Source organism: Rhinolophus sinicus, chromosome 18, assembly GCF_057876585.1.
Source record: "Rhinolophus sinicus isolate RSI-liver-muscle chromosome 18, RSI-T2T, whole genome shotgun sequence".
NCBI classification, from domain to species: Eukaryota; Metazoa; Chordata; class Mammalia; order Chiroptera; family Rhinolophidae; genus Rhinolophus; species Rhinolophus sinicus.
Window position 1 is genome coordinate 51,605,232 of NC_142518.1, and position 27,438 is coordinate 51,632,669.

At 36.9% G+C, this 27,438-nt stretch overlaps 1 pseudogene; it reads left to right on the forward strand.

The window, feature by feature from the left end:
• Nucleotides 1–7,728: 7,728 nt before the first annotated feature.
• LOC109437910 (keratin-associated protein 13-1-like) lies at nucleotides 7,729–8,287 on the forward strand (annotated as a pseudogene).
• Nucleotides 8,288–27,438: the final 19,151 nt, after the last annotated feature.

Consider the following 27,438-nt stretch of genomic DNA (forward strand, 5'->3'; position numbering starts at 1 on the left):
AACTGTTGGACTGAGGAACCAAGAGTAGCACAGAGCCAAGTACACTGCCTGGAGAATGGCAGAAAATGAAGTAGGCGTTGGAAGATTAACTGTTTAAGTCTTCCTTTTGCATTTTTTTTTTTTTTTTTTTTTTTTTTTTTTTTTTTTTTTTTTTTGCTCTTACAACCTGTGTAAATCCAGAATCCTGGTTTCTCAAAGATCACCCTAAACAGATCTTTGCAAACATGTAAAATTCTGGGCCATGTGTAGGGCTATTACCTCGCCATTCAATATTGGCAACAGACAGTGAAAACAGGATGGGGTATTAGGTGACAAGAATATTTCAAAATATTAGAAAACAATAACAAGTGCCTATGAGCTTCTACTTTGTTTAAATATCACTTCTCCTCAAAGAGTTAAAGCAGCAGAAAATGCTTTTCAAAGTTACATAAAATAATAGTTTTTACAGGATTTCTTTAATCCCTCCAGTAGGATTTAACCTTTCCGAGAGCTTTGCCCTAAGGAGTACATCCAGATTCTTTTTTTTTTTTAATTAAATTTATTGGGGTGACAATTGTTAGTAAAATTACATAGATTTCAGGTGTACAATTCTGTATTACATCATCTATAAATCCCATTGTGTGTTCATCACCCAGAGTCAGTTCTCCTTCCATCACCATATATTCAATCCCCCTTACCCTCATCTCCCACCCCCCACCCCCCTTACCCTCTGGCAACCACCAAACCATTGTCTGTGTCTATGAGTTTCTGTTTCTCATTTGTTTGTCTTGTTCTTTTGTTGCTTTTGGTTTATATACCACATATCAGTGAAATCACATGGTTCTCTGCTTTTTCTGTCTGACTTAATTCGCTCAGCATTACACTCTCAAGATCCATCCATGTTGTCACAAATGTTCCTATATCATCTTTTCTTACCGCCGAATAGTATTCCATTGTGTATATATACCACAACTTCTTCATCCAGATTCTTAATGTAGTTTTATCTGCACTTATTTTCCACCACCGCCCACCACCCTCCCCCCCCACAAAAAAAAAAGAAAAGTGTCATGTGGGGTCTCTGGCACCCCTCCCTGCATAAGAACACAGGATATGATGAGGCCAAAAAGGAACACCCATGGAGCCATAGATAGGGGAGTCATACCATTATATTCTCGCTGGCGGCTGGGTTGGAGACACAGGAAGCAGGAGCCACATGATCTGCCATCTGCAGTCCGCTTCTCTGCCAACCGACCCCACTTGCTAACTGCAATCTGCCACGCTAACTGAAATCTGCCTCTTCTCTGCCAACCAAAAAAGCCCTTGCTAACTGCAATTTCCCCTTGAGAGCTTGGCCACGGCAGTTATATCAGGGGCTAATGGCTAACCGGTAACAGCTGATGGCCAACTAGTCACAGCTGATGGCCATCTACTACCTGAGCCACCACCTTTCCACATGAGGCTGAGAGCCTGGAAACTGCTCTTTGGGACTCTGTCCCCACAAAAAGAAAAACCCTAGAGTTAATTGTGGGTGTTTGCAGTCATCCAAAAAAGTTTTCTGTTTTCATTGACTTTTTCCCTCTGGGTTTTGCTTAAGAATTCTGAACTGTGTTTAAGATAGCAACTAAAGACTAAGCCATGGCTACTGAGTTATAATGGTCACCAAAGAAACAGATTAAGGTGCCTGGTGTTATGATTGGGTTTCCCAAGCCCTTAGTCTTTCTACCCACCCCATTACCACCCTTCACTCAAGGAAAAAAAACAGCCCCTGGTACAAAGGTACTGCAACATTCTTCTCAACCTTAATTTCTTGAAATGCTTCTGTTACCCTCGGGTGTCTGCAAATCTGTAAATTGCAAAAGGTTGTTGTGGGGACAGAGCCAGGAGTGCAGTTTCCAGGCTCTCGGCCTCACGTGGAAAGGTGCTGGCTCGGGTAGTAAATGGCCATCAACTGTGATTGGATGGCCATCAGCTGTGACTAGTTGGCCGTCAGCTATAACCAGTGAACCATTGGCCACTAATATAACTGCCGTGGCTACGCTAGCAGAAAGTGGGGGCTAGCAAGAAGACAGTGGCTGAGCTAGCAAGCAGTGGAGTGTGGATTGTGGATTGCAGAGAGGCGGATTGCAGCTAGCAAGTGAGGTTGGTTGGCAGAAAGAAGTGGATGGCAGGTTGCAGATAGTGTGGCTCTTGTTTCCTGTGTCTCCAACCCAGCCACCAGAGAGACTATAGTGATATGACTCCCCTATCTATGGCTCTGTGGGTGTTCCTTTTTGGCCTCACCATGTCCTGCATTCTTATGTGGGGAACGGGACCAGAGAGCCCACATGACACCCTGCATGACAAATGGCGCAGCGAGCAGGGTCTCCCGCATGACAGTTGTATATTTTTATTTCAACACAGTAGTGTACTTTATGTTTATTATTGTTAAGTGTGCTAGAGATATCTTTGTGTATGTCCATACTTATCTGCACCATGACCTGAGTGAGGGAGAAAGGAGGCCAAGTTCAAGGAGCAAATTTGCTTCCCATAGGAAACAGTTAAGTTGCAGCTGAAGCCACTTTTAAGACAAACTGTGGAACAGTGCTTAATAGAAAGCATGTCCCATCTAATTAATGTAGTTCCCAACCTCTTGGTCAAGCTGGGCTTCTCTTTTATTAATAGTTCCATGATCTCGTGAATGAGTGATAGGCTTTATTGTTTCAATTTCCTGGGTTAGCTTATTGTGAATCTGGATAATTGCAATAGGATTGCGTGAGCTACCTGTTTTCTAATTGTTTTTTTCCCCAACAAAGGCAGTGAAACCGGAATGGCAAGTACATTAAACACACACACACACACACACACACACACACACAAACACACACACACACAATGTATCACTCACTTCATTTTGGGGATCTTAAAAATATTAAATGGCAAATATTTAAATTAAATATTACACAATACAATCTAGTTATTGGGTTTTTATGAAGAGAAAAAAAAATCATGCTTTTTCATTAATCCTACTTTCGCCAACCTTTTAGGAAACTCTTCTTTGGCCCCCACCTTGTCCTCAAATAAATGTTCATTTTTTACCCCGCTGGGTATCTTGGCAATATGTTACTTTATATTAATTTATAATCATCTGTACAAACTTTTTACTTTTAAACAGTCCTAAGTTTGTTCTGCAGACATATGTTGTACTATATTAAAAATTCTATTACAGGTTTCCTGATTGGCTGTGCCTTTTATTATTATATTTTAGTATGTACCTCGTGGTTCTTAATCTCAAGTTTATTACAAAGTAGTTGCTTAATTAATACATCACCATCCCTGGCCTCACCCAGACTCATATATCCAATTATCTATGAAAACTCTGCTTGGAGGCAGCTCAAACTTAGTATAGCCAAGATACAACTTCTGAGTCTCCCTATCCCAAGCTGGCAACTCCCTCGGCACTTCCTGTCTCAGTAAGTGTCATTATCATTTATTCAGCTGCTAGAGTCAAAAATCTAGGAATCATTTTTAACCCTTCTCTTTTCTTCATACCCTTAATCCAATCTATCCACAAGACATGTCAGTTTTACATTAAAAATTTATCCAAAATTAAAATACTTTTCACCATCTCCACTATTATATGCCTAGTTCAAGCCACTATTAATCATGCCTAGACTTACCTACATACTTGCAATAGCACTTCACTGGTCTATCTACGCCACAGCAGTTAGATTGATCTTTTAAAAAAATATACCATATCATGCCACCCTCTTTCTTTCAATATTCCAGTGGTTTCCCACTTCACTGAAAATAAACTCCAAACTCATTTACCGTGGCTTACAAGACTCCACATCACTTAAGCTTTCTGACATATTTCTTATCATTCTCACTTCCACTCAGTCTTCTCCAGCCAGGTATTCTTACTGTTCTAAGAATGCAAAAACTCATTCTCTGATTCAAATCCTTTACATTTGCTTTCCTTTATTTGGTGAATGGTTTTCCCTCAGACTTTGTCATGGCTTGCTCCCTCTTTTCTTTCAGGTTTCTGCTCAGTTATTATCTCCTCAGAAAGGTCTTCCCTGACCACTTTTAAAATTTTCTTTGTTTTTACTTATTTTCCCCAGCTTACTTAGATATGACTGACAAATAAGAATTGTATATATTTAAGGTGTACAGTGTGATGTTTTGATATACACTGTGTATTCACATATACACTGAAATGGTTATCATAATCAACCTAATTAACATATATATCCCTCACATAGTTACCATTCTTTTTTGAGGTGATAACACTTAAGATCTACTCTCTTAGCAAATTTCAAGTATACAATACAGTATTATTAAGGATAGTCACCACACTATACATTAGATATCCAAATTTATTCCTTATGCCTAACTAAAACATTGTACACTTTGACTCTCTATTTCCCGCACACCCAGGTCCTAACAACCACCTTTCTACTCTATGCTTTTATGAGTTTAAAACAGCCAGTGGAAAGCAAGTTGAACACAGTTATATGTCCGCAGATGTTTCCCATTGGGTTTAGAGGCTAATGTAATGTTAGGTTTTACATTTATTTGTCTTTTCAGCATAGCAATTTCAAGGTTTCTCGCTTACTAGAGAGAAATCTGGAGAAGGAAAGACTAGGAAAGACAGAGACATGTTGACAGAGGGGGATAGTGAAAGGGACATAAAAAGTGGTTGGTGAGAAATATGGATTAGAAAGGTTCATACAGACTCTGACAAGAAAATTCTCAAGAAAATGGATGAACTTCATAACATAAAGGATATTGAGAAAGAAAAGTGAGGGGAGTGCAGAAGATTCCTGAGGAACAATTTGCTGATTTATGTTCCTGTGCATCCCCCACTCTGAATCCTAGATGTGGACTAGAAGTAACACATCACTATTTCCCAAAATGGAAGTAATGGCAGAGCTATTACTAGTTTTATAACCTTTAGAAACTTAGTCTTCTTGAGCTTTAGTTTCCTTATCTGTAAAATAAGGACATTCTCATCTACGTGACACACAATTATATTGCCAGGCACATAATACTTGTTCAGTAATACCTGGAGTGCCCCCTATACCAGCCACTTATGACAGCTACACTGTCCTTAAAACCAAAATTGTCTTACAACATGAAGTAAAAAGGAGATTGGATGAGAATTTTCCTGGGACAGTCTTTGTAACACAAGTGTCAAGTATTTGTTCATTTGCTTTCTAAGAAATATTTTCTCACTACATCTGTCAGCTGTTGTAATTCATGTTTGTGAGTGACTGAATGTGCATGTACGAGGTCAGACAATTAAGTTCACAACCTCATACTAGACAAAGTACTACATACCTCATTGCTGAATATCATTATGGTCACCTTCAAAGTACTCCCCTTGGGAAGCTATGCACAGACACCAGTTCCTAGTTCACCTTTTAAAGCAATTTTAGAACTCTTTTTCTGGAATGGCCATCAGAGCCATCATCGTATTCCCCTTGATGTCCTGAATGTCATCAAAATGTCTTCCTTTCAATATTTCCTTTATCTTTGGGTAAAGAAAGAAGTCATTGGGGGTCAGATCAGGTGAGTAGGGAGGGTGTTCCGATACAGTTATTTGTTTATTTATTGGCTAAAAATGCCCTCCCAGACAGTGCCTTGTGAGCTGGTGCATTGTCGTGATGCAAGAGCCGTGAATTGCTGGTGAAAAGTTCAGGTCGTCTAACTTTTTCATACAGCCTTTTCAGCACTTCCAAATAGTAAACTTAGTTAACTGTTTGTCCAGATGGTACAAGTTCATAATGAATAATCCCTCAGATATCAAAAAAGGTTAGCAACATCATTGCAGGAAGTTCTCAAACTTGATTGTCAGACCTCGTATTGTGTTTCCCCGAAAATAAGACCTAGGTGGACAATCTGTTCTAAAGTGTCTTTTGGAGCAAAAATTAATATGAGATCTGGTATTATATTGTATTATATTATATTATATTGCATTACATTATATTATATTATATTGAAGACCCAATCTTATAGTAAAATAAGACCGGGTTTTATATTAATTTTTGCTCCAAAAGACGCCTTAGAGCTGATTGTCCAGCTAGGTTTTATTTTCGAGGAAACGTGGTATGTGTCTGTGTTAGTTTTGTGAGCTATTTAATCAAGAGCCTGTGAATTGAAGATCATCATTATTGCTGTATTGACTGAAGTGATGGTGTTATTTTACTCTGCAGCGCAGTTATTTGTTTTGCGGATTCATTTATTCAGAATATTAGCCCTGTTTATGTCATAATTAAACAACTAAGTGGGCTTTCAATTATTTATATCCCAATTGTTTAACCTAGCCATTTATGAAGAGGGAAAAAAAAGAGAAACCTGGAAATAAAACCACAGTAGCAAATGAGGCAAATAAGCACTGGTGAATCATGGAATATTAGTCTGAAGGAAACATAGCAATTATCTAAACCGTCTAGCTATAAATGAGAAAAATTGAAATCTATAGAAAAATGAAGAGTAATTTTTTTTTCAGTCAAGCCAAGGTTAAAATCCAGCGTTTCTAATTTCTAATATAATGCTCTTCCCTCTCTCTAGCCTCCTTGCTTAAAGATATGAAACAAGCAATAATGAGGGCTCTGCAAAGGGACCATTTATTGAGAGCACTTAGGCCCACTTCATGTTGTAGAACAAATGAGTAGAGCAAAGCACCATGGGAAAGTGGAGATGGGAAAATAGGAACGGAGATGGGGTGCATTCATGCCCTGCATTGTTAGTTGGCTTTGGATTATTTAGTTTGAGGATTGGGGGAAGAACGGCAGCCTTACCGTATGAGCTCTCCCAGAACTTCAGTTGTGGAGTTTAATTTGTAACATGAACAAGTGAACTTCAAATGCACATTAAACCAGTTCTATCAACCTTTGACTTCACTTTTTTCAATTTTTATCACAGTTTCAGTGTGTGTGTACCCTGAAGTTGGAAAAACATGTGCTAAATACCGATTGAAAGAACCTGCCCCTTTCATTCTCACTGAGCTCTGAAATAGTACTACAATAGTTGTGGTGTCTGTGTGTGTGTGTGTGTGTGTGTGTGTGTGTGTGTGTAATAGAATTAGTAAACCAATTACAATCCCTGAGGTAATCTGAGGATAGCTTCTTTTGTTCTTAAATGACCAGTATTGGAGATTTTACTTAGAGGTATTGAAACATAAAATTTTACAGAAAGCTCAGCCTTTGCTTGCTTGTTTTTTCCTTCTTTTCCCACAGAATGAGCTTTAATGGTTACAAGATGACTGATCAATTATAATGATATCTAAGTTATTACTTCTTTGTAAGTAAAAAGTAGAAAATGAAAGAGAAATTCTGTGAATGAGGTGGGGAGAAAAATGTATTTTCAGTGTATTGCAATTTTATTAATATTCATGACATGATGGCGTCGTTGGGAGACCATGCACATGTAGAGGAATCCATGTTCACTGACTCTGAGACAAAATAGGTTTTTTTTTTAGAAATGTATTTTTATACAACATAAGCTTGGCTTCATCCTATCATTTTTTGTGATTGAAGTGGAGACAGGGTACTGAAAAATTTGGACCTCTCAAATCCTTGATGGATATCTAATTTACTGTGAAATGCAGGTTTTTTCCAAGCCATATGTTTTACATTAATAAGTATGTTCATTGTTGTGGTAACATACTTGCTTGGCCTACATAGAATTGCTTTATTTGATGTAATTTGTCCAAAGTCCCTACATTCTTAAAAAAGAATCATTTAAAAAGCAACCTGAAAGAACTCAGAATCTTCTCTCTGTATCTCAGCTGAACTCACATCTCGGTCAACATGTCCTACAACTGCTGCTCTGGAAACTTCTCCTCTCGCTCTCTTGGGGGCTACATGTGCTACCCAGGCTCCTCTTGTGGCTCTTCCTACCCCAGCAACCTGGTCTGCAGCACTGACTTCTGCTCCCCCAGAACCTGCCAGCTGGACTTCTCTCTCTACAGTGGCTGTCAGGAGACCTACTGTGGACCCGCCAGGTGCCAGACATCCTGTGTGGTGTCCAGACCCTGCCAGACATCCTGCTACCACCTGAGAAGGATGTAGCAGGATGTCTTTGCAGTCCCTGCCTGTCAACTTACATAGAGTCTCTGGACTGTGGGTCCAGCAGCAGCTGCTCCCTGGCTTATGGATCCAGAAGCTGCTACTCCCTGGGCTGTGGCTTCAGACCCATGGGTTATGGAGTCTGTGGGTTCCCTTCCCTGAGCTATGCGTCTGGATTCTACCGCCCAACCTACTTTGCCTCCAGAAGCTGCCAATCATTGTGTTACAGGCCAACCTGTGAATCTGGCTTCTATTGATCAAGTTCTAAAGGGTCCAGATTCTTTTGAGCGTTGAGGTCAAAGTCTCTACTCAGTACAGTGATCATTTTCATTGTCACCAGTTACCACTATTCTTTTATTCTTAAATCATTAATTTCTTGCATCATCAACTTTTGACAGACTCTGAAATTAATGAGTAACTCAAAATTAAACCCGAATATCTGTACTATTGATAAAATATATGCTATTGTGTTTCCATCAAAGAGCAATTGAAAATGCAGATTTTAATCAAATAAATTTATGTAATCTTGCACCCCCCAAAAAAAAAGCAACCTATAGAAGTTTGTTGCTGTTGAATAATGAAACCATTTCCTCCAAAACAAGCTTGAGTCATTAAAAAAGTACTCATGTAATGACTCATAACTTGACATCTTTGCTATTATGATTATAATGTTTCATAGCTCTATTTACATTATTAGTTGCACAATAGGAACAACAGTGTATGAAAGACTTGGATCCCTATGTGCGTGTTACACTCAATAAACAATTTACAAATTAAGGCTTATACTTTATGTTCTGAGTCTTATTTCTCTCACTGAGATCAATTTTCTGTTATAGTAACTGAATTGATGTGGCTTTGAAAGAACTCTGCATATGAACTGATTCTGAATCAATAATAAAGTCATTTAAAACAAGCTTTTCAATCAGAAGTGGCCTTCTTTCTTTGTGTTAGTTTTATTGCTAACAAATAGTCTAAAGTTACAATATTTGAAGAAGTAAATGAACTGAAAGGAGAAATCATAATAACATAAGCAATTTATTTAAACCACAATTACTTGAAAAATCTGCAAATTGAGATAAAGACCCAATAGTTTATTATAAAACTGCATTGAATTAGACACTTTCTCCAACATATTTGGAATTTTCATTTAGGCTGGTAATTGAAATTAGTATTACAGTGGGGAAAATAAAAGTGATTAATGGTTTACTCTCATTTGTAATCAAAATTTTGGCAATTATGACAGTCATGGAATTAGGGCAATTTTAAATGTTATCAAAACCAAACATTTTTGCCCATCAGTGTTCATCTTTTGGAACTGTAATGGAAATGGAAAGTCATATCAATGAGTACAGTACAACTACTATAGGACTTATAGTCCTATCCATATAAGTGTTAAAATATAACACTCAACATCCTTTTGACTGAAGCTGAGAAACTATTTAGTATGGGCCGCATACATAGTACACAGAATTAAGAGACTCCCAAGTCTTCTTTGTGTTCCATCATTGACCCACTGGTTTTTCAATTTGCATTTCTTTTATTAGAACATCTGTGATAATGCTATTTACCTCACAGTAATTGTGGCATGAGGTGAGGACTTTGGGAAGCAAAAAGACCTAATCAGTATAGTAGCCATTTCTGTGTGATCTACACTATAAGAATAGAGGGCTCTATAGTTTCATGTGCTGAGGTCTCTGGCAGAATTAAAGGGCTACAGAGGATTTTTTTCCCACTAGCTACATCCTCCGGAAAATGAAAGAGAGAGAACAATAATGGCTTAAGCATCTCCTGAGTGGGACCAGGACGGTTGAGGAAAGGAGAGACAAAATGTTCCAATAGCTTCAAAAGCCTGAAAAGTACCCAGGCACCATCTATAGTAGGAAGTACAAGTGACTCAAAGAATGTCATGTCAATGACATCCTTACACAGAATACATCTTCTGTAGCAGCTTGCCACCATACACCAAATATTACTACCTGAAAATTACTCTTTTGGCTTACAGCATTACTATTTCTAGAAGTCTTCGGTGACAAGTCATTATTTCATGACTGTCTTCACAGTGCTTCTCAAACAGCGCTGCCTATTAGAAACACCCGGGAAATCTATTTGAAGAACAGATTTCTAGACTCTATCCTAAGATCTCCTGGATTAGTGTATCTGCTGTGGGGCCCTGGAATCTGTACACTTGCTAGGCTACCCAAGTGATTTGATGCTGTGGGCTAGTATTTCATTAGAAGACATTAACAATCAGTGGTACATGATTTTATTTTTCTTATCTGCTATGGTTCTGGAGGAATGAGAGAGAAAAGGGCTTTGATGAATGGTTTTGTTGGGAGGATGGAAAGGTTTAGAACTGGGAGATACCGTGGGAAGAGAAGACACATTCAGGAGTAGAAAAGTCAAAGGGCTACAAAAAGTCATGGGCTACCTGAAGGAAGAAATTTTCCAAAAGGCTATGAATTCTAACACAAAAATAATGTGCGTCAAACTTTGTCCAAATAGACTTCAGCTTTCCTCAGGACCCAAACAATGGATGTCCACATGCAGAGCTACCTGCTTAGACCTCATTAGGAAATGAGATGCATTGGAGAAAACAAGGACATTAAAGGGTGTGTCTGTATCAAGCATTGTGAAACAGTTAATTACTGCTTCTTCTGTAATCATGAGAATTCCAGGTGACATTTCTGCCAGCCTAGTAAAGCTCACATTGTGACATTTAAAATATCTGAGCAATTACTTTTCCCCAAGAATCATTTTTCCCCCTCATCTCTCCCCAAAACACCAAAAAGTGAACTACAAAAAGCCCTAACATATTTTCTTAGAGCTTTGGAGTCCATTAGATGCTCCCTTACTCATCATGGATTTTCACATTAAAATATAAACCTGGTCCAAATGTCAAAGATATTTCATGATGAGAATGCTTGAAAAATATTGAGTAGAGGCAACAACTGGGAACATTGAAAATATGTCATAATTTTAACACTTGAGTGTAAGTTCGGGTATAAGAATCAGAAAGCATCAAACTGATTCATTTTCTATGTTAAATTGCTTGATTTCAGGGATTACATTTTGTAGGGTCTTATTTCATTTTAGAAGGAGTCTCTGTTTTGTACATATAGAAAAATTACTGATTGAAGCTCTATTGACTCTCTTAGAAATCTTTGCTGCCTGAAAAGAGAAATGACAGACATCACAGATGATCATATAAAAGTTAACATGAATCCAGTGCTTACTATGTTCCAGGCTCTTGTGCTATCTATAACCTTGACATACTATGTTTCATTGAATCCTCAAAACAATTACATGAGGTAGGTAATGCAATTACTTGCATTGTGCGCATAAAGAAAATGAAGGGAAGCAGGTTAAATTAATTGACCAAGACCACACAGCTTTAAATGACAGGGCTAGAATTCAAACCAAGATCCATCTGAGACTTGGGACAAATTACTAAAAAAGCATATCTCATAAGAAAGAATAATTCAATTCAATTTTAGTGCTTGTATATGGTGCTACTATAAATGGACCCCAAAGAGGCAATCTCCTTAGCATAATAATCACACCGATTTATTAAATTATAGAGCATGGAAAACCTAACCCAGACTGCCCACTCACATGCTGGGTGTTGCTAACAGTCATGGTCCAGCTCTTCAGAGCACTAAATTGTTGAAGTTGCATCCTACTTCAGAACCTTTCTTCTTCCTCTTCTAAGTACCCAAATTAAATTTTTATATAAATTTTTCATTGTAAAACTTTGTCTATTCCATATGTTCCCCTTCCCTTTCAGGATAAAATTTGTCTATGAAAAGATTAAGGAACAAAACAAAGAATTCCAAAATCTTTACACTAAAGTGTCTAAATCAACAACAGTGTGTGCCTTTCATTAAGTTAAGGCCCTATTTATTCTTCTTTTTAAAGTGTTATTAAACTAAATTGTTTATACTTTTATTACCAATTCTAGTCATTAACTTGAACTAAGCCTCCTCGATTTCCTTAGAATCACTAATATTTATAGGAAAAATACCATGTTTTTAAAATTTGTATACATAGCTAACTTTTTAATTTTTCTATTTCTTACACATTTTATAGCAGAACAAGTCTTATATGTAAGGTTCAATGTAATATTTATGTTCAAGAATGGTAAATTATAGTAAACCATGTACTTGCTGGTTTACTATAGATTTAAAAATAGGTATAAAAATAGTGAGCCATGTATTCAATATTGCTGCTAATACTTTCCAGTTGTCTTCTTGTCTTTTAGTTCTAACAGCATACATTGTAACTGATAAAAAAACACACAAATTTTCCAAACAAAGTTTAGCTCAGTATGAAGGGGTTTTTAAACCTGATTAATATATGATTCTGAGTTATCAGCTGAAAGCTAAATTATTATTATAGTCATCATTGTGTATGTAGGATGGTTCCAGGAAACTTCTTGAGGAACAGTGCTTAATCAGTATGGACAAGTTCTTCAAACACCCTCTCAGCGATGACCTGAAGGATGCAGTGAGTGGAGCCATAAGCAATCTGATGCAAGGCCACAGAAGAGCTAGGTTTCATTTTCTCTGCTTATTGTAAGACCTGTTTCAAATTTTGTCTTTTACAAAAGACTGTACCATGAAATCTTTATATTCCACTGAAAGCAATGTGACAAACTATTTTTGTGTTTTCATTTGCTTTACAGATTTTGATAAAAGAATAGGATTACAACATTTGATTTTCTAAAAAGAGGGTTATTTGGAGCTATTTGTCCAGCACTTTCATTGAAGGTAAATGGGCACTTTTATGACTGCTCTTGGTTGCTTTTTCTCAGTACCCATGAGTCCTGTCATGGTGAAAGCAAGTGCATTTTTTATACTTGTTTATGTCTGGCCCATAGTAGGCACTTAATGAGTGCTCATTGAATGAATGGATAAATAACATAATATGCATTCAGATTAAAATATACATTATAGTAGACGTACCAACCTCTGTAATTGAGCTAGTCTACTAGTTAGGCCCATGTTGGTACCCTGGCTCTTCTTTTCTTACCATACACATTGTCCATAGATTATCTCATATACTCTCATGACTGGAATAACTATCGCCATTGATGACTCTCAAATCCCTATCATTTATTTCAGATATTAATCCTAGATTCCAGATCAAATATCCAGCTGCTTACTGAACATTTACACCTGAATGTTTCTCAACCATCTCAAGTACAACACATTCATATTTGAACTAATCTCCATTCTCACTCTCAAATCTGTGCTTCTGTGTTCCCTGTCTCAACAAATACCACCACCGCCTGCCTAATTGCACAATTCAAAACCTGGATGTCATCTTAGATTCCTCCTTATCCCTCATCTCCTACATTTAACCAACTGCTGAATCAGGTTGATTATATCTTCTTAACAAGTCTTCGATTTATTAACTTTTTGTATACTGATTGTCACTACCTAAGATCAAGTTACCATTATATCTTACATGGACAATGCAACAGTCTTTTAACAGGTTGCTTGTCTTACAGTTTTGCTCCTCTCCAAATTCACTTTCCATTTTGTAGCTAAACAGAGACATTCAGTTAATAAACTCAAAAGGATTTTACCTTATGAGGTCTGACAATTAAGTCCGCGAACTAATCCTAGGAAAAGTGCCACATATCTCATTGCTGGATATCACTATGGTCACACACTGACACCAGCACCTAGTCCACCCTTCAAAGGATTTTGGAACTCTTTTTCTGGAATGGCCATCAGAGCTGTTGTCGTATTACCCTTGATGTCCTGAATGTCATCAAAATGTTTTCCTTTCAATATTTCCTTTATCTTTGGGTAAAGAAAGAAGTCGTTGGAGGCCAGATCAGGTGAGTAAGGAGGATGTTCCAATACAGTTGTCTATTTACTGGCTAAAAACTCCCTCACAGACAGTGCCCTGTGAGCTGGTGCATTGTTGTGATACAAAAGCCAAGAATTGTTAGTGTAAAGTTCAGGTTGTCTAACTTTTTCATGCAGCCTTTTCAGCACTTCCAAATAGTAAATTTGGTTAACTGTTTGTCCAGTTGGTACAAATTCATAACAAATAATCCTGCTGATATAAAAAAAAAAAGGTTAGCAACATAGTTGCAATAAGTTTGCGAAGTTAATTGTCAGAACTTTGTAGTATAAATTATACATCAGGTCATATTTACACACAAGGTTTCAGCTTTCTCTGATTGGGGATAAGTACCATTTTCATGTTTGTAGAATACCGTATACTTCATCTATCTTCATTCTTATCATATTATATCATAATTATAGATTTACTAGTCTGGATACCCCCATAGATTGTGAGCTCCTCTCAACTATTTGAAACATAGTAAATACTTAATAATTATTTGGTATATGAATAAAATAAAAAAGAAAGGAAAGAAGGAAGGAAGGAAGGGAAGGAGGGAGGGAGGGACGGAGGGAGGGAGGAAAGAAGGAAAGAAGGAAAGAAGGAAAGAAGGAAGAAAAAAGGAAAGTTAAACTCATCTATCCAATTATTCCAAATTTACTGGAGCCTGAGATACAAAGTCGTGGAGTCCTTAAAAGCAGGGGACCTGGTAGGTGTTTGTTCAGAGTGTGTGATTTTTTTGAACCAATCAATTGGAGAAGAAACAGGTGAATTGGCAATACCTTCAGAAAAAACATAATGTATGTGCTTTTTATGAGCGGGACTGGAATGAGACGTGCGTCTGGGAGAAAATGGCATCTTTGAGGACATAGGTTCTATTCATTGTTGTTCTTGTTGTTGTGTTTTATTTCTAATTTAGTGTTCTTCCAAGTCAGATAATAGATGCAAGGTCTTAGTATATTCCAAGTAAAAATATGCCATGTGAGTTGTATCATGATAGTCATCCTTCTGGTCTGGAAAGATGAGTGTGCCTGTTCTTTGTCTCCTTCCAGCAAGGGCTAGGAAGTCTTGGCTGGTTCCTAACTTTCCTCATCAGGGATATCATTATGTTGATTGGTTTCAAAGTCTATTGAGTGATTCAATTTGGGCTATCATCGCCTATATTTATAGTTAGATGTATCATTTTACATGGTTATTCTGTGATTGGTATTTCTTGTACTTTTACATTTATGCAAACTAATATTTAAAATAAGTTTCTTAAGCTAAGAACCCTGATGTTTTTATTAAACATGATTAAATGTCACATCTAAGAATCTAACAAATAATGCCTACATTATATCATGATATCTTTTATGGGCAGGTCATAGACAAAATGAGGATGAGAAGGGAAGGGTATGACTGTTTTAACTCTTTAATTTCTACAAAGCAAATAAGACAGAGTTGTTTGTTTATCTTATTTAGGGAAAGGGAAGTTAGAATTACACAGCTTTGCTACAATAAGGATGGTGCGTCTTTTCTGTTTTGTTGTATGTTTTTTTTTTTTTTCTTTTCTTATTTTGTTACTCCTGGCTACATCACTTCTTTGGAAGGAAAATCTGAAAATAATCAACTTGGAGACTCAAGTTGGCTTTGTGCCTCAACCTCAAGTAGGCCTTGAAGTGAGGATTTCTTACAAAACCACGTAGAAAATATTTATTACGTGCTAGAAAATGGTAGCTTCTTCCTGCCCATAAAAATAGTACAAGCAGAGAAGGCCAATCAATGTGAATATATACATTTGAAACATGAAAATGATGGGAACATGACATCTTGATTACTCTGATTGTACAGGTTCCCTACTTTTTTTTTCCTGTCAGGAAACATAACTAGAAATTCTATCCTAATTTTTTTGAGAAAAATGCTTCCTTTTATGACTGCAAATCTTGATTTATTTAAATACAATTTTTCAAACTCAAAAATGCGTAAACAGTAGAACAATACTCACTGTTAAATTTTTGGTTCATTGAAGAGTTCAATTATTTAAACATCCAGCCTTTTGTCTTGCAAAATCTGTCTTGGATAATCTGAGGCGAAAGACCTAAAAGAGGGAATAGTGTTTAAAGAAGAGAGAGAGAGAGAGAGAGAGAGAGAGAGAGAGAGAGAGAGAGAGAGAGAGAGAGAGAGAGACTGTTTCCCTTCACTTTTTCCTGGAAATACTTTCTACCTACTTCTTTTTCTCAAAACTGTCATTTAAAATAGCAATCACAAAGCTAGAAAGTTTCTTTTTATTTTAAATGACTGGTCTATTATATTAAGGTTACACAAGTAATGTATGAACACATTCTTATTGTAGAAAATTTAAACACTACAGAAGTATATGCAGTAAAATGTGGCAGGTCCGTTAGACATGCCCACCCCCATGCCAATGCATTCCCTAGTAGTAGCTGTTGTTAAAAGTTTGATGCTTATTTTTCCCATCTATGTTAGAAAACTTTTTTAATCTTAAAAAATAATAAGTTCCAAAGAGCAAAGACCATGTCTACATGTCTTTCTACTTTTGTACAGAACTTTGTACATTGCAATCTCATTATGAAATTTATTGTTTCATTTTGCAAAGCAATTCAGTTTAAGACATGTTTATCTTAGTTTCTCAGGCAATGAAGTACCAGGAAAACCTCCATAGAAGGCTGTTTCAATTATTAAATCATCTCATTTGGATCCAGAAGAACAGTGGGCTATTAAAGACTTCTACATATATATCCTGCATGAAATTGGCACAATACATATTTTTGATTGATACCATAAATACATTCTTCTTAGTAGGTCAACTCAGGCAGAGTGTAGAACAATTATGTAGTGAGCTTAATCAATGTCACTATTAATGGTGGTCCTCAAATTAAATGTTTTAATCACTCAGTTGGTGAGCTTTTGGTGTGAGGAATATACAAAACTGCCTCAAGTCCCTAATACTGTTCTTGTAGAGATAGACTATATATATTCATAATAGTGATTTTTCCTGAGGAGTCAATTAATAAACATGTATTTATTAGCACATTTTTGGTCATGAGGTAAACATTGTAAAGGATACAAAAGAATGACTTATTCATATTCTTCTTTGTCCTCAATGAGTCTACCTGGTAAAATGACACGTGAAACAAACTAAAAACAAAACTGTGTGGTATTGAGTATTAAAGCAAAAGCGGTACCTGGAGATGGCTTCATAGAGGTAGTGGCATGTGAGCAAGGTCTTAAAATTGGGTAGAATTTAATTAGCTTATTACACATGTTAAGAGCAAGGTTACGGGAGTTGAACTACCTAGATTACATATCCTGGCTTAAAAACTTGCTGGTCATGTGATCATGGGAAGTTAGTTAACCTTTTTGCCTCAGTTACCTCATCTGTAAAATAGAGATGTTTCTAATACTATTTCACTCAAAAGATTGTGGTGAGTATAAATTGAGAGAATACCTATATAACAGAGCAACACCAAGTATACAGTAGAAAACTGATAATTCTTGGCTATTTCTATTTAGATTATTACTGTGATGAAAAGAAATTTTGAGTTGGCCAAACTTTGCGTAACATAGCATTATATAGCAATAATTTTCTTTCATTCTTAAGGCTTTCATTTAATTAATTTAATTAAAATTAAAAGTAATTTCATTCTTAAGGCTCTCAATTTAACTAATCTTAAATGCTACCTTTTATTTTTTACTCTATGCTCATCTGTATAATTTGGATTTTTTACATTTAATCCATCTTACACAGCTTTATTGAGGTATAATTTATATACCATAAATTTGCACATTTTAAGTGTATGATTTAATAAGTTTTGTTAAATTTACAGAGTTAAGCAATCATCACACAATCTAACTCTACAACATTTCTATCACCCCTAAAAGAAACCTCATATCCATTTGGTATAGTTTGGATTTCTATGTGCATGTTTTCTTTGTTTTTAATTCTTAAACGATCAATAGAGAAAAAAAATATAATGAAAGAATTTAGCAGCAAACCTACGAGTCAATTAATAAACTATGACTGTTTCTTTCCAAAAACAGTGCTACCACACAAAATTACACTTTTTTTTATAATTAATTGGGGAGAAAATTGTTAGTAAAATTACATAGATTTCAGGTGTACAATTCTGTATTACATCATCTATAAATCCCATTGTGTGTTCACTACCCAGAGTCAGTTCTCCTTCCATCACCATATATTCAATCCCCCTTACCCTCATCTCCCAACCCCCACCACCCTTACCCTCTGGTAACCACTAAACTATTGTCTGTGTCTATGTGTTTCTCTTTCTCATTTGTTTGTCTTGTTCTTTTGTTGTTTTTGGTTTATATACCACATATCAGTGAAATCATATGGTTCTCTGCTTTTCCTGTCTGACTTATTTCACTTAGCATTATACGCTCAAGATCCATCCATGTTGTCACAAATGTTCCTATTTCATCTTTTCTTACCACCGAATAGTATTCGCCATTGTGTATATATACCACAACTTCTTTATCCATTCATCTATCGAAGGACATTTTGGTTGTTTCCATGTCTTGGCCACTGTAAACAAAGCTGCAATGAACATTGGAGCACATGTGTCTTTATGGATAAATGTTTTCAGATTTTTTGGGTAGATACTCAGGAGAGGGATTGCTGGGTCATATGGTAATTCTATTCAAAATTTTTTGAGGAACCTCCAGACTGCCTTCCATAATGGCTACAACAGTCTGCATTCCCACCAACAGTGTATGAGGGTTCCTTTTTCTCCACAGCCTCTCCAACACTTGTTACTATTTGTCTTGTTGATGATAGCCATTCTGACTGGGGTGAGGTGATATCTCATTGTCGTTTTTATTTGCATTTCTCTGATGATTAGTGATGTTGGGCATTTTTTCATATGTCTATTTGCCATTTGCATCTCCTCTTTGGAGAAAGGTATCTTCAGGTCCTCTGCCCATTTTTCAATTAGGTTGTTTGTTTTTTTGTTGTTGAGTTGCATGAGTTAAATGTATATTTTGGATATTAGCCCCTTATCTGAGACACTGTTTGCAAAAATCTTCTCCCATTCAGCTGGTTGCCTCTTTATTTTGTCGATGGTTTCTTTTGCTGTGCAGAAGCTTTTAAGTTTCATATAGTCCCATTCATTTATTTTAGCTTTTACTTCCCTTGCCTTTGGAGTCAAATTCATAAAATGCTCTTTAAACCCAACCAAGGTCCATAAGTTTAGTACCTATGCTTTCTTCTATGCACTTTATTGTGTCCGATCTTATGGTTCAGTCTTTGATCCATTTTGAATTAATTTTGGTACATGGTGCCAGATAGCAGTCCAGTTTCATTCTTTTGCACGTGACTATCCAACTCTCCCAGCACGATTTATTGAAGAGGCTGTCTTTTCTCCATTGTATGTTTTTTGCTTCCTTGTCACAAATTATCTGTCCATATTTATGTGGTTTGATTTCTCGGTTCTCAATTCTATTTTATTGGCCTAAGTGTCTGTTTTTCTGTCAATACCATGCTGTTTTGATTATTGTAGCCCTGTAGTACAAGCAAAAGTCAGGGAGCGTGATACCTCCAGTATTGTTCTTTTTTCTTTAGATTGCTTTGGCTATTCAGGGTCTTTTGTGGTTCCAAACAAATCTGATGATATTTTGTTCTATCTTTTAAAAAATTCCATTGGGATTTTAATGGGGATTGTATTAAATCTGTATATTTCTTTGGGTAATATGGCCATTTTAACAATGTTGATTCTTCCAATGCATGAACATGGAACATTTCCATTTTTTTGTGTCTTCTTCAATTTCTTTCAAAAATGTCTTATAGTTTTCAGCATATAGGTCCTTCACATCTTGGTTAAGTTTATTACCAGGTATTTTATTCTTTTTTGCTGCAATTGCAAAAGGAATTGTTTTTTGTATTTCTTTTTCTGAGATTTCATTGTTAGTATATAGGAATGCAATGGAATTTTGTACGTTGATTTTGTAGCCGGCAACTTTACTGTATTCGTTGATTGTTTCTAATAGCTTTTTGGTGGAGTCTTTAGGGTTTTCTATATATAGCATGATGTCATCTGCAAAGAGTGACAATTTAACTTCCTCATTCCGAATTTGGATGCCTTTTATTTCTTTCTCTTGCCTGATTGCTCTGGCAAGGACTTCCAACACTATGTTGAAAAGCAGAGGTGATAGGGGACAGCCCTGTCGTGTTCCTGAACATAGAGCAAAGGGCTTCAGTTTTTCACCATTAATTATGAGATTAGCTGAGGGTTTGTCATGTTTGGCCTTTATTATGTTAAGGTTTTTTCCTTCTATACCTATTTTATTAAGTGTTTTAATCATAAATGGATGTTGTATCTTGTCAAATGCTTTATCTGCATCAATTGATACAAGCACATGATTTTTGTCCTTTATTTTGTTTATGTGATGTATCACATTGATGGATTTGCAGATGTTGAACCATCCTGTGTCCCGGGGATGAACCCCACTTGGTCGTGATGAATAATCTTTTTAATGCATTGTTATATTCCATTTGCTAGAATTGTGTTTAGGATTTTTGCATCTTTATTCATCAGAGATATTGGTCTGTAGTTTTCTTTTTTTGTGTTGTCCTTACCAGGTTTTGGTATCAGTGTAATGTTGGCCTCATAAAATGAGTTGGGGAGTACTGTCTCTTCTTTAATTTTTTGGAAGAGTTTGAGCAGGATTGGTATGAGATCCTCTTTGAAGGTTTGGTAGAATTCACTAGTGAAGCCATCTGGTCCTGGACTTTTGCTTTTGGGAAGGTTTTGGATGACTGATTCAATTTTGTTACTGGTGAGCGGTCTGTTTAGATTTTCCAGTTCTTCATGGTTCAGCCTAGAAAGGCTATATGTTTCTAAGAATTTGTCCATTTCTTCTATTGAATTTGGTGGCATATAGTCCTTCATATTATTCTTGGATGATCCTTTTTATTTCTGCGGGGTCCATGATAACTTCCTCTTTTTCATTTCTGATTTTGTTAATTAGTGTCTTCTCTCTTTTTATCTTAGTGAGTCAAGCCAATGGTTTGTCAATTTTGTTAGTCTTTTCAAAGAACCAGCTCTTTGTCACATTAATTTTTTCTATTGTATTGTCTTTTTGTTATCTATTTCATTTAGTTCTGCTCTGATTTTTGTTATTTCCTTTCTTCTGCTGACCTTGGGTTTCATTTGTTCTTCTTTTTCTAGTTCTTTAAGGTGTAACATAAGGTTATTTATTTAGGATTTTTCCTGTTTCGTGAGATAGGCCTGCAATGATATAAATTTCCCCCTTAAAACTGCTTTCGCTACATCCCAAAAATTTTGGTAGGATGTATTTTCATTGTCATTTGTTTCTATGTATCTTTTGATCTCTCCTCTAATTTCTACTTTGACCCGGTCATTCTTTAAAAGTATGTTGTTTAATCTCCATGTATTTGTGTTGTTTCCTGCTTTCTTTTTGCAACTGATTTCCATAGAAAGCTCTGTGATCAGAGAATGTGCTTGGTATGATTTCAATCTTCTGAAATTTGCTGAGGCTAATTTTATGTCCCAATATATGGTCTATCCTTGAGAATGTTCCATGTACACTAGAAAAAAATGTATAGACTGCTGTTTTAGGATGAAGTGCTCTATAAATGTCAATTATGTCCATTTCATCTAATGTGTCATTTAGGGCTGTTATTTCATTATTTATTTTCTGTTTGTATGATCTATCCATAGCTGTCAATGGTGTATTTAAGTCCCTTAGTATAATTGTGTTTTGGTCAATTTCTCCCTTTCATTCTGTTGTTAGTTGCTTGGTATATTTCGATGCTCCCTGATAGGGGGCATAAATATTGATGACTGTTATGTCTTCTTGTTGTATAGTCCCCTTTATCATTATGAAATGTCCATCTTTGTCTCTTGTTATCTTTTTCACCCTGAAGTCTGTTTAATCTGATATCATTACGGCTACACCTGATTTTTTCTCGATACCTTTTGCTTGGAGTGTCAATTTCCACCCTTTCACTTTGAGTCTATGCTTGTCCTTGTAGCTGAGATGTGTGTCTTCGAGACAGCATATGGTTGATTTTAGTTTTTGATCCAATCTTCTACTCGTGCCTTTTTATTGGTGAGCTCAGTCCATTTACATGTAGGGTGATTATTGATATGTGAGGATATCCCGTCATTCTATCTTCAGTTTTCTGATAAGGCTGTGTCTCCATTGTTTCTTTGCCTTTTTGTTGTTGTCTATTATTTCTGTGTGGTGGTATTCTATGATGTTTCCCTCTGTTTCTTCTTTTATTACAGTATGTATTTCAGTTCTGGATTTTTTGTTTGTTTGTTTGAGTGGTTACGCTTAAGTTTATGTAAAAGAAAGTTTGATATTTAGAGTATTCCATTTTCTTCAGCAACCTTACTTTCTACATTCCCATTTTCCGGTTCAGGCCTTTACTCTCCCCCTTTTTATGGTTCGGTTGCCACAAATTCTCTCTGTTGATGGTGGTCAAACTGCCTCCTTTAGTATTTCTTGTAGTGTTGGTCGTGTATTAGAAAATTACCTCAGCTTCTGTATGTCTAGAAAGGTCTTTATTCCTCCTTCACATCTAAAGGATATCTTTGCTGAATATTTTACTCTTGGCTCATAATTTCTCTCTTTCAATAGTTTGAATATTTGGTTCCACTTGCTCCTGGCTTGTAGAGTGTCTGCTGAAAAATTTGATGGTAATCTAATGGGCTTTCCTTTGTAGGTTACCGTCTCTTTTCCCTGGCTGCCTTGAGGATTCTTTCTTTGTCATTGATTTTGGACAGCTTCAATACAATGTGCCTTGGAGAAGGCCTGTTTGGATTGAGGTAATTAGGTGTTCTATTTGCTTCTTGGATTCGAGGATCCAGTTCTGTCCACAAGTTTGGGAAGTTCTCATCAACAATTTGTTTGAATATATTCTCTGTTCCCTTCTCTCTTTCTTCTCCTTCTGATATGCCCATTATTCTTATATTGCTCTTTCTGATGGAGTCAGAATGTTCTTGTAGAGTTCTTTCATTTCTTTTAAGTCTCAAGTCTCTTTTTTCTTCCATCTGTGTAATTTCCAGGTTTCTATCTTCGATGTCACTGATTCTTTCCTCCATCTGGTCAACTCTACTACCTAGCTGGATATTTCATTCTTCATTTCTTGTATTGAGCCCTTAATCTCCAGAAATTCTATTTGGTTCCTTTTTGAAATTTCAATCTCTTTGGTAAAATGTTCATGTTGTTCTTTGATTGTGTTTGTGAGTTCATGAAACTGCCTTTCTGTGTTTTCTTGCATCTCGTTGAGTTTTTCAGAACTGCTATCTCTAATTCTCTGTCATTTAAGTCACATATTTCCATATCTTTAAGTTCATTTTCTGGGAACTTTTCACTTTCTTTCTGAGCTGACTTGTTGCCTTGGTTATTCATGGCAATTACCGGTTTATTGTTTTTCTTCCTAGACATCTACAGGAGTGGCTTCTGCAACAGATTGATAGAAAGAGTTCTTTCTTTTGTTTTCTAGTACTTGTTGGTAGAATGTTGTATTTTCTCTCCGACTACAGCTTTTTTTCTCTCTCACATGGTAGTGCTATGTTTTCTCTGCACTATTCCAGCTTCTCACACAATGGGGAGATTCCCTGGGAGATGGGCTTCTCCTCTGTTAATATTTCACCTGGGTCACAGGGCGCAGTGTCCCTGTGGGTATGCGGAGAGCTTTTGAAGTCCCAAAGCTCTTCCTGCACCAGATTCAGAGCCGGTATGTTTCAGCAGTACTGTTTACTCCTGCAGGGATACGCCCAGATAGGTGGGGCCAGGGGCAGGGTGAGTTGTGAGAGGTGGCCGAGAGCAATGGCGGCGACCACCACCACAGCAGGTCCTGCTTCCACAGCTCCCTCCCCTTTGCTGGAACTAGTTGGGCTGCAAATCTGTGTCTGCAGACCACAGTTCTCAGAACAGCAAACATTCTGGTCTTTTGATCGGACACTGCTACTGTTCCACTTCTAGGACCAGGCAGGTGGGGGCGGAGCGAGCTCCGGGAGGGTAGGGAGGGGGCAGCTAGTCTCAGTGCCTAAGGCTTCCCTTCTCTGCTCCGCAGTGAGGGCTTAAACCACCGTTTTCAGCCTTCTTCCCTCAGTCTTTTCTCTGAGATCTCTGCCGTGAGCGTTGGGTTCAGCCGTGTTGTATGTTGTCCCCTGAGCCCTGTGGGCCATAAATGGAGCCCTAGTAGTCCGAGTTCTTCCCTCTCCCGCAGCTGCGGTAGTTCTTGGATGCAGTGAGCTCGGAGCTCTGAGCTTAGTCTGCGTCCTGTGTCCGGGCAGCTCCGTCCCCGCTCTTCTACCTTCCCTCCTTACCTGCTCGCACAATTTGCCCACTTTTAGGTGAATTCAGCAGTGGGCCTCTTCATTGCCTGTCTGCTATGCAGGGAGCTCTTTGTGGAGTTATAGTTGTTTGATTAGTTATAAATTCCAGGGGAGTTTTACAGAGGCTCACCTGACACCGCTATTTTGATCCCCAATCTAAAATTATGCTTTTAAGACTTGTGCCACTGTGTCCAATTATACAGTTTTGATAGTACATTTGCCCCCATTTCTTAAAAAAAAAAAAACGCTTCCAGAGCTTGAGATGACCACTTTATCTAGTTTTCAAAAAACACCTGGGTAAAGGGGAACGGAATAGGGGGATAGGTGGAAAAGGTAAAGGAGAATATACTCAATAATATTGTAACAAGTTTACATGGTGACAGATGATTAATAGAATTAGTGGGATGATCTCATTGTAAAGTAGAAAAATGTTGAATCACTACATTGTAAATCTGAAATGAATATAACTAATATAATATTGTATAACAAGTACACTTAAAAAAGACAAACAAATACACCTAGGTAAGTTGCACTAAAATATTTTCAGTCTGTTGGCCTTTTTGATGGGGCAAAAGACTTCATGGACCACCTATTCCACTTGTTCCTGTCTTTCTACAGAAAACTCAACCGAAACTTCCCAGAATTGAGGAAAGCTCTACTTTTGATGAGATGCAATAAGATTATGTCTGTATATTTATTAAAAACTAAAGTTCTAAATGCATAAAATGAACTAAAGAATAGGCATTGTTATATTATTTTCATTAACTATGTAAGATAGCCTGTGGGCCACCTGGAAGACCCATACAGACCATGACTTGCAAACCAAACTTCTGGGTCAGAGTTACCACAGAAGTGTGACATACTGGAATGTTCACAGGTGCATGGAGTCAGGCAAACCTAGGTTTGAATTCTAATGGAGCTACTTAGAATCTGCAAGATGAGCAAATCTCTTACCTTTTCACAACCTCAGTTTCCACTTCTTAAAATAAAGAAATAATACCTACCTTGTTGGGTTATTGTGAGCATTAAGTGAGAACATGAATGTAAAACACTTAGCATTGAACAGAAAATAAATATCACTTTTTTTCTCTGCCTCTTTCCTTCTCTGTCCTTCCTTTATTTCTCCCTCCTCCCCTCTTGTTCCCTCTTTTCTTTCTTTGTCTTGTCTTTTCTTTTCTTTTCTTTTCTTTTCTTTTCTTTTCTTTTCTTTTCTTTTCTTTTCTTTTCTTTCTTTCTTTCTTTCTTTCTTTCTTTCTTTCTTTCTCTTTCTTTCTTTCTTTCTTTCTTTCTTTCTTTCTTTCTTTCTTTCTTTCTTTCTTTCTTTCTTTCTTTCTTTCCCTCTCCTCTCCTCTCCTCTCCTCTCCTCTCCTCTCCTCTCCTCTCCTCTCCTCTCCTCTCCTCTCCTCTCCTCTCCTCTCCTCTCCTCTCCTCTCCTCTCCTCTCCTCTCCTCTCCTCTCCTCTCCTCTCCTCTCCTCTCCTCTCCTCTCCTCTCCTCTCCTCTCCTCTCCTCTCCTCTCCTCTCCTCTCCTCTCCTCTCCTCTCCTCTCCTCTTCTTTCCCCCCCTCCAGCATTTGTATTGCTTCTAACTGGCTCTGAGGAAATTGCATTAAATATCCCTTTTAAAGGCTCTTCACCCAATGAATCCATTCCTGAACACAAAGTGTCACAATAATGTAATCGTAACAATCGAACTGGCTCACTCCTTATACAAGTCTTTTCTCATCATCACCTGACACTATGTTTTTTTTTTCTCTTAAGTATAGCTGAGCTTTGATGATTCAAATCAAGTCTCAAGTAAAAACAGGTTCCTCAGAGTCGTATCGTTACATGCATTCTTGTGTTTTCCAACCACTCCCTCTCAATTCCTCTTATTTTATGTTTAATTACATTATTTTGATTGTTTTTGGAAGGTGCTCTGTACAATACATTATTGGAGAGGCATACCTGATTTGATATTTGAATATCTGACAGTTCTTCTTTCAGATAAGAATTGTGAACTTGGAGAATGACTGAAATCTATTTAATTATGCCCGCGATGGTAGCAAAAATGTTAATAAAAAATCTTTGTTTAGGAGTTTCTTTCTCACACTTCATTGTATTGTAGTAAATATTATTTAACATGAACTCACGTTGTTACTGGAACTGTGCCTACAGAAACTGCCCTGGTAATGTGTTTGCCTGGCACATAATTAAGTGCATGTTGTAACTTGTTCCTAACTATTAAACACACCAGTTTGAGCAACGTACAATATCTAAGCATAAAATTAAAACCTATGTTATTCATCATGTCTGTCAAATTTCCCTGATTTTAAGAGTAGTTGTGACCCTCAAATCATAACACAATAAAAGTCAACATAAAACATAAAAATTAAAGGTGTCTGGGAAATATGAGATAAAACAAACAGGTGAGCCTTGCTAGTTAATTTTACCACTACTTGGTGCCCTGAGAAGTCAGATTCATTTTAGTCAATCCATAGCAAGTAGAGCTTCCTCATCAAAGTGTTAACACCCAGCCCTGAGATATGAGGTGCTAGACTTAGAAAGTGCACTCACTTGTCCAGACCACGATAACTTATTGCAGGGTAGCTAGAAAGAACCAATAGCACAAAGTAACAAGTACCTCCTGGAATCTTTAGTCCCAGAAATGGAGGCAGGCACACCTCCATATTCTAAACACGTTTCAAAAGGGATGGGAAACAGGAGAATAATAAAGATCTTCTATTACAAGCTCATAGGAAGCTAGTACCATTATAGTTAACTGGCCTTACCCACCCACAACTCACAATGATAAAATAATAAATGTATATGAGAATTATGAAGATAACAATATATTCCCTTTTTGAAACCACTATTCCATCAAATCTCCTACTCTCCCTTGATTAGTTTTGTAGATGACAATATACTCAAGCCGATTTTACATGATTAATCAGATCAGTTGACTACAGGTCAATCACTATTGGGCCAATTTGATCACAATCATTCCGTCCTTTTATGACCTAATGACCGAATAAGGCTTGGTTTGAATAACAATATCATAGAATTTTCTGGCTCAAAGGTGTTTTTTAAGTCATATGGTTTAGAGATTCCCAACCTTTTTGCATATGGAAACCCTTCTTTATGTTGCAGAATGTGGTGGCTTTCAAAAGATAATGGTGGCAGTTTTAGTAGCATTGATTGCACATAGGTGCAATATGTTTATTTATGTACTGTACAGACTATG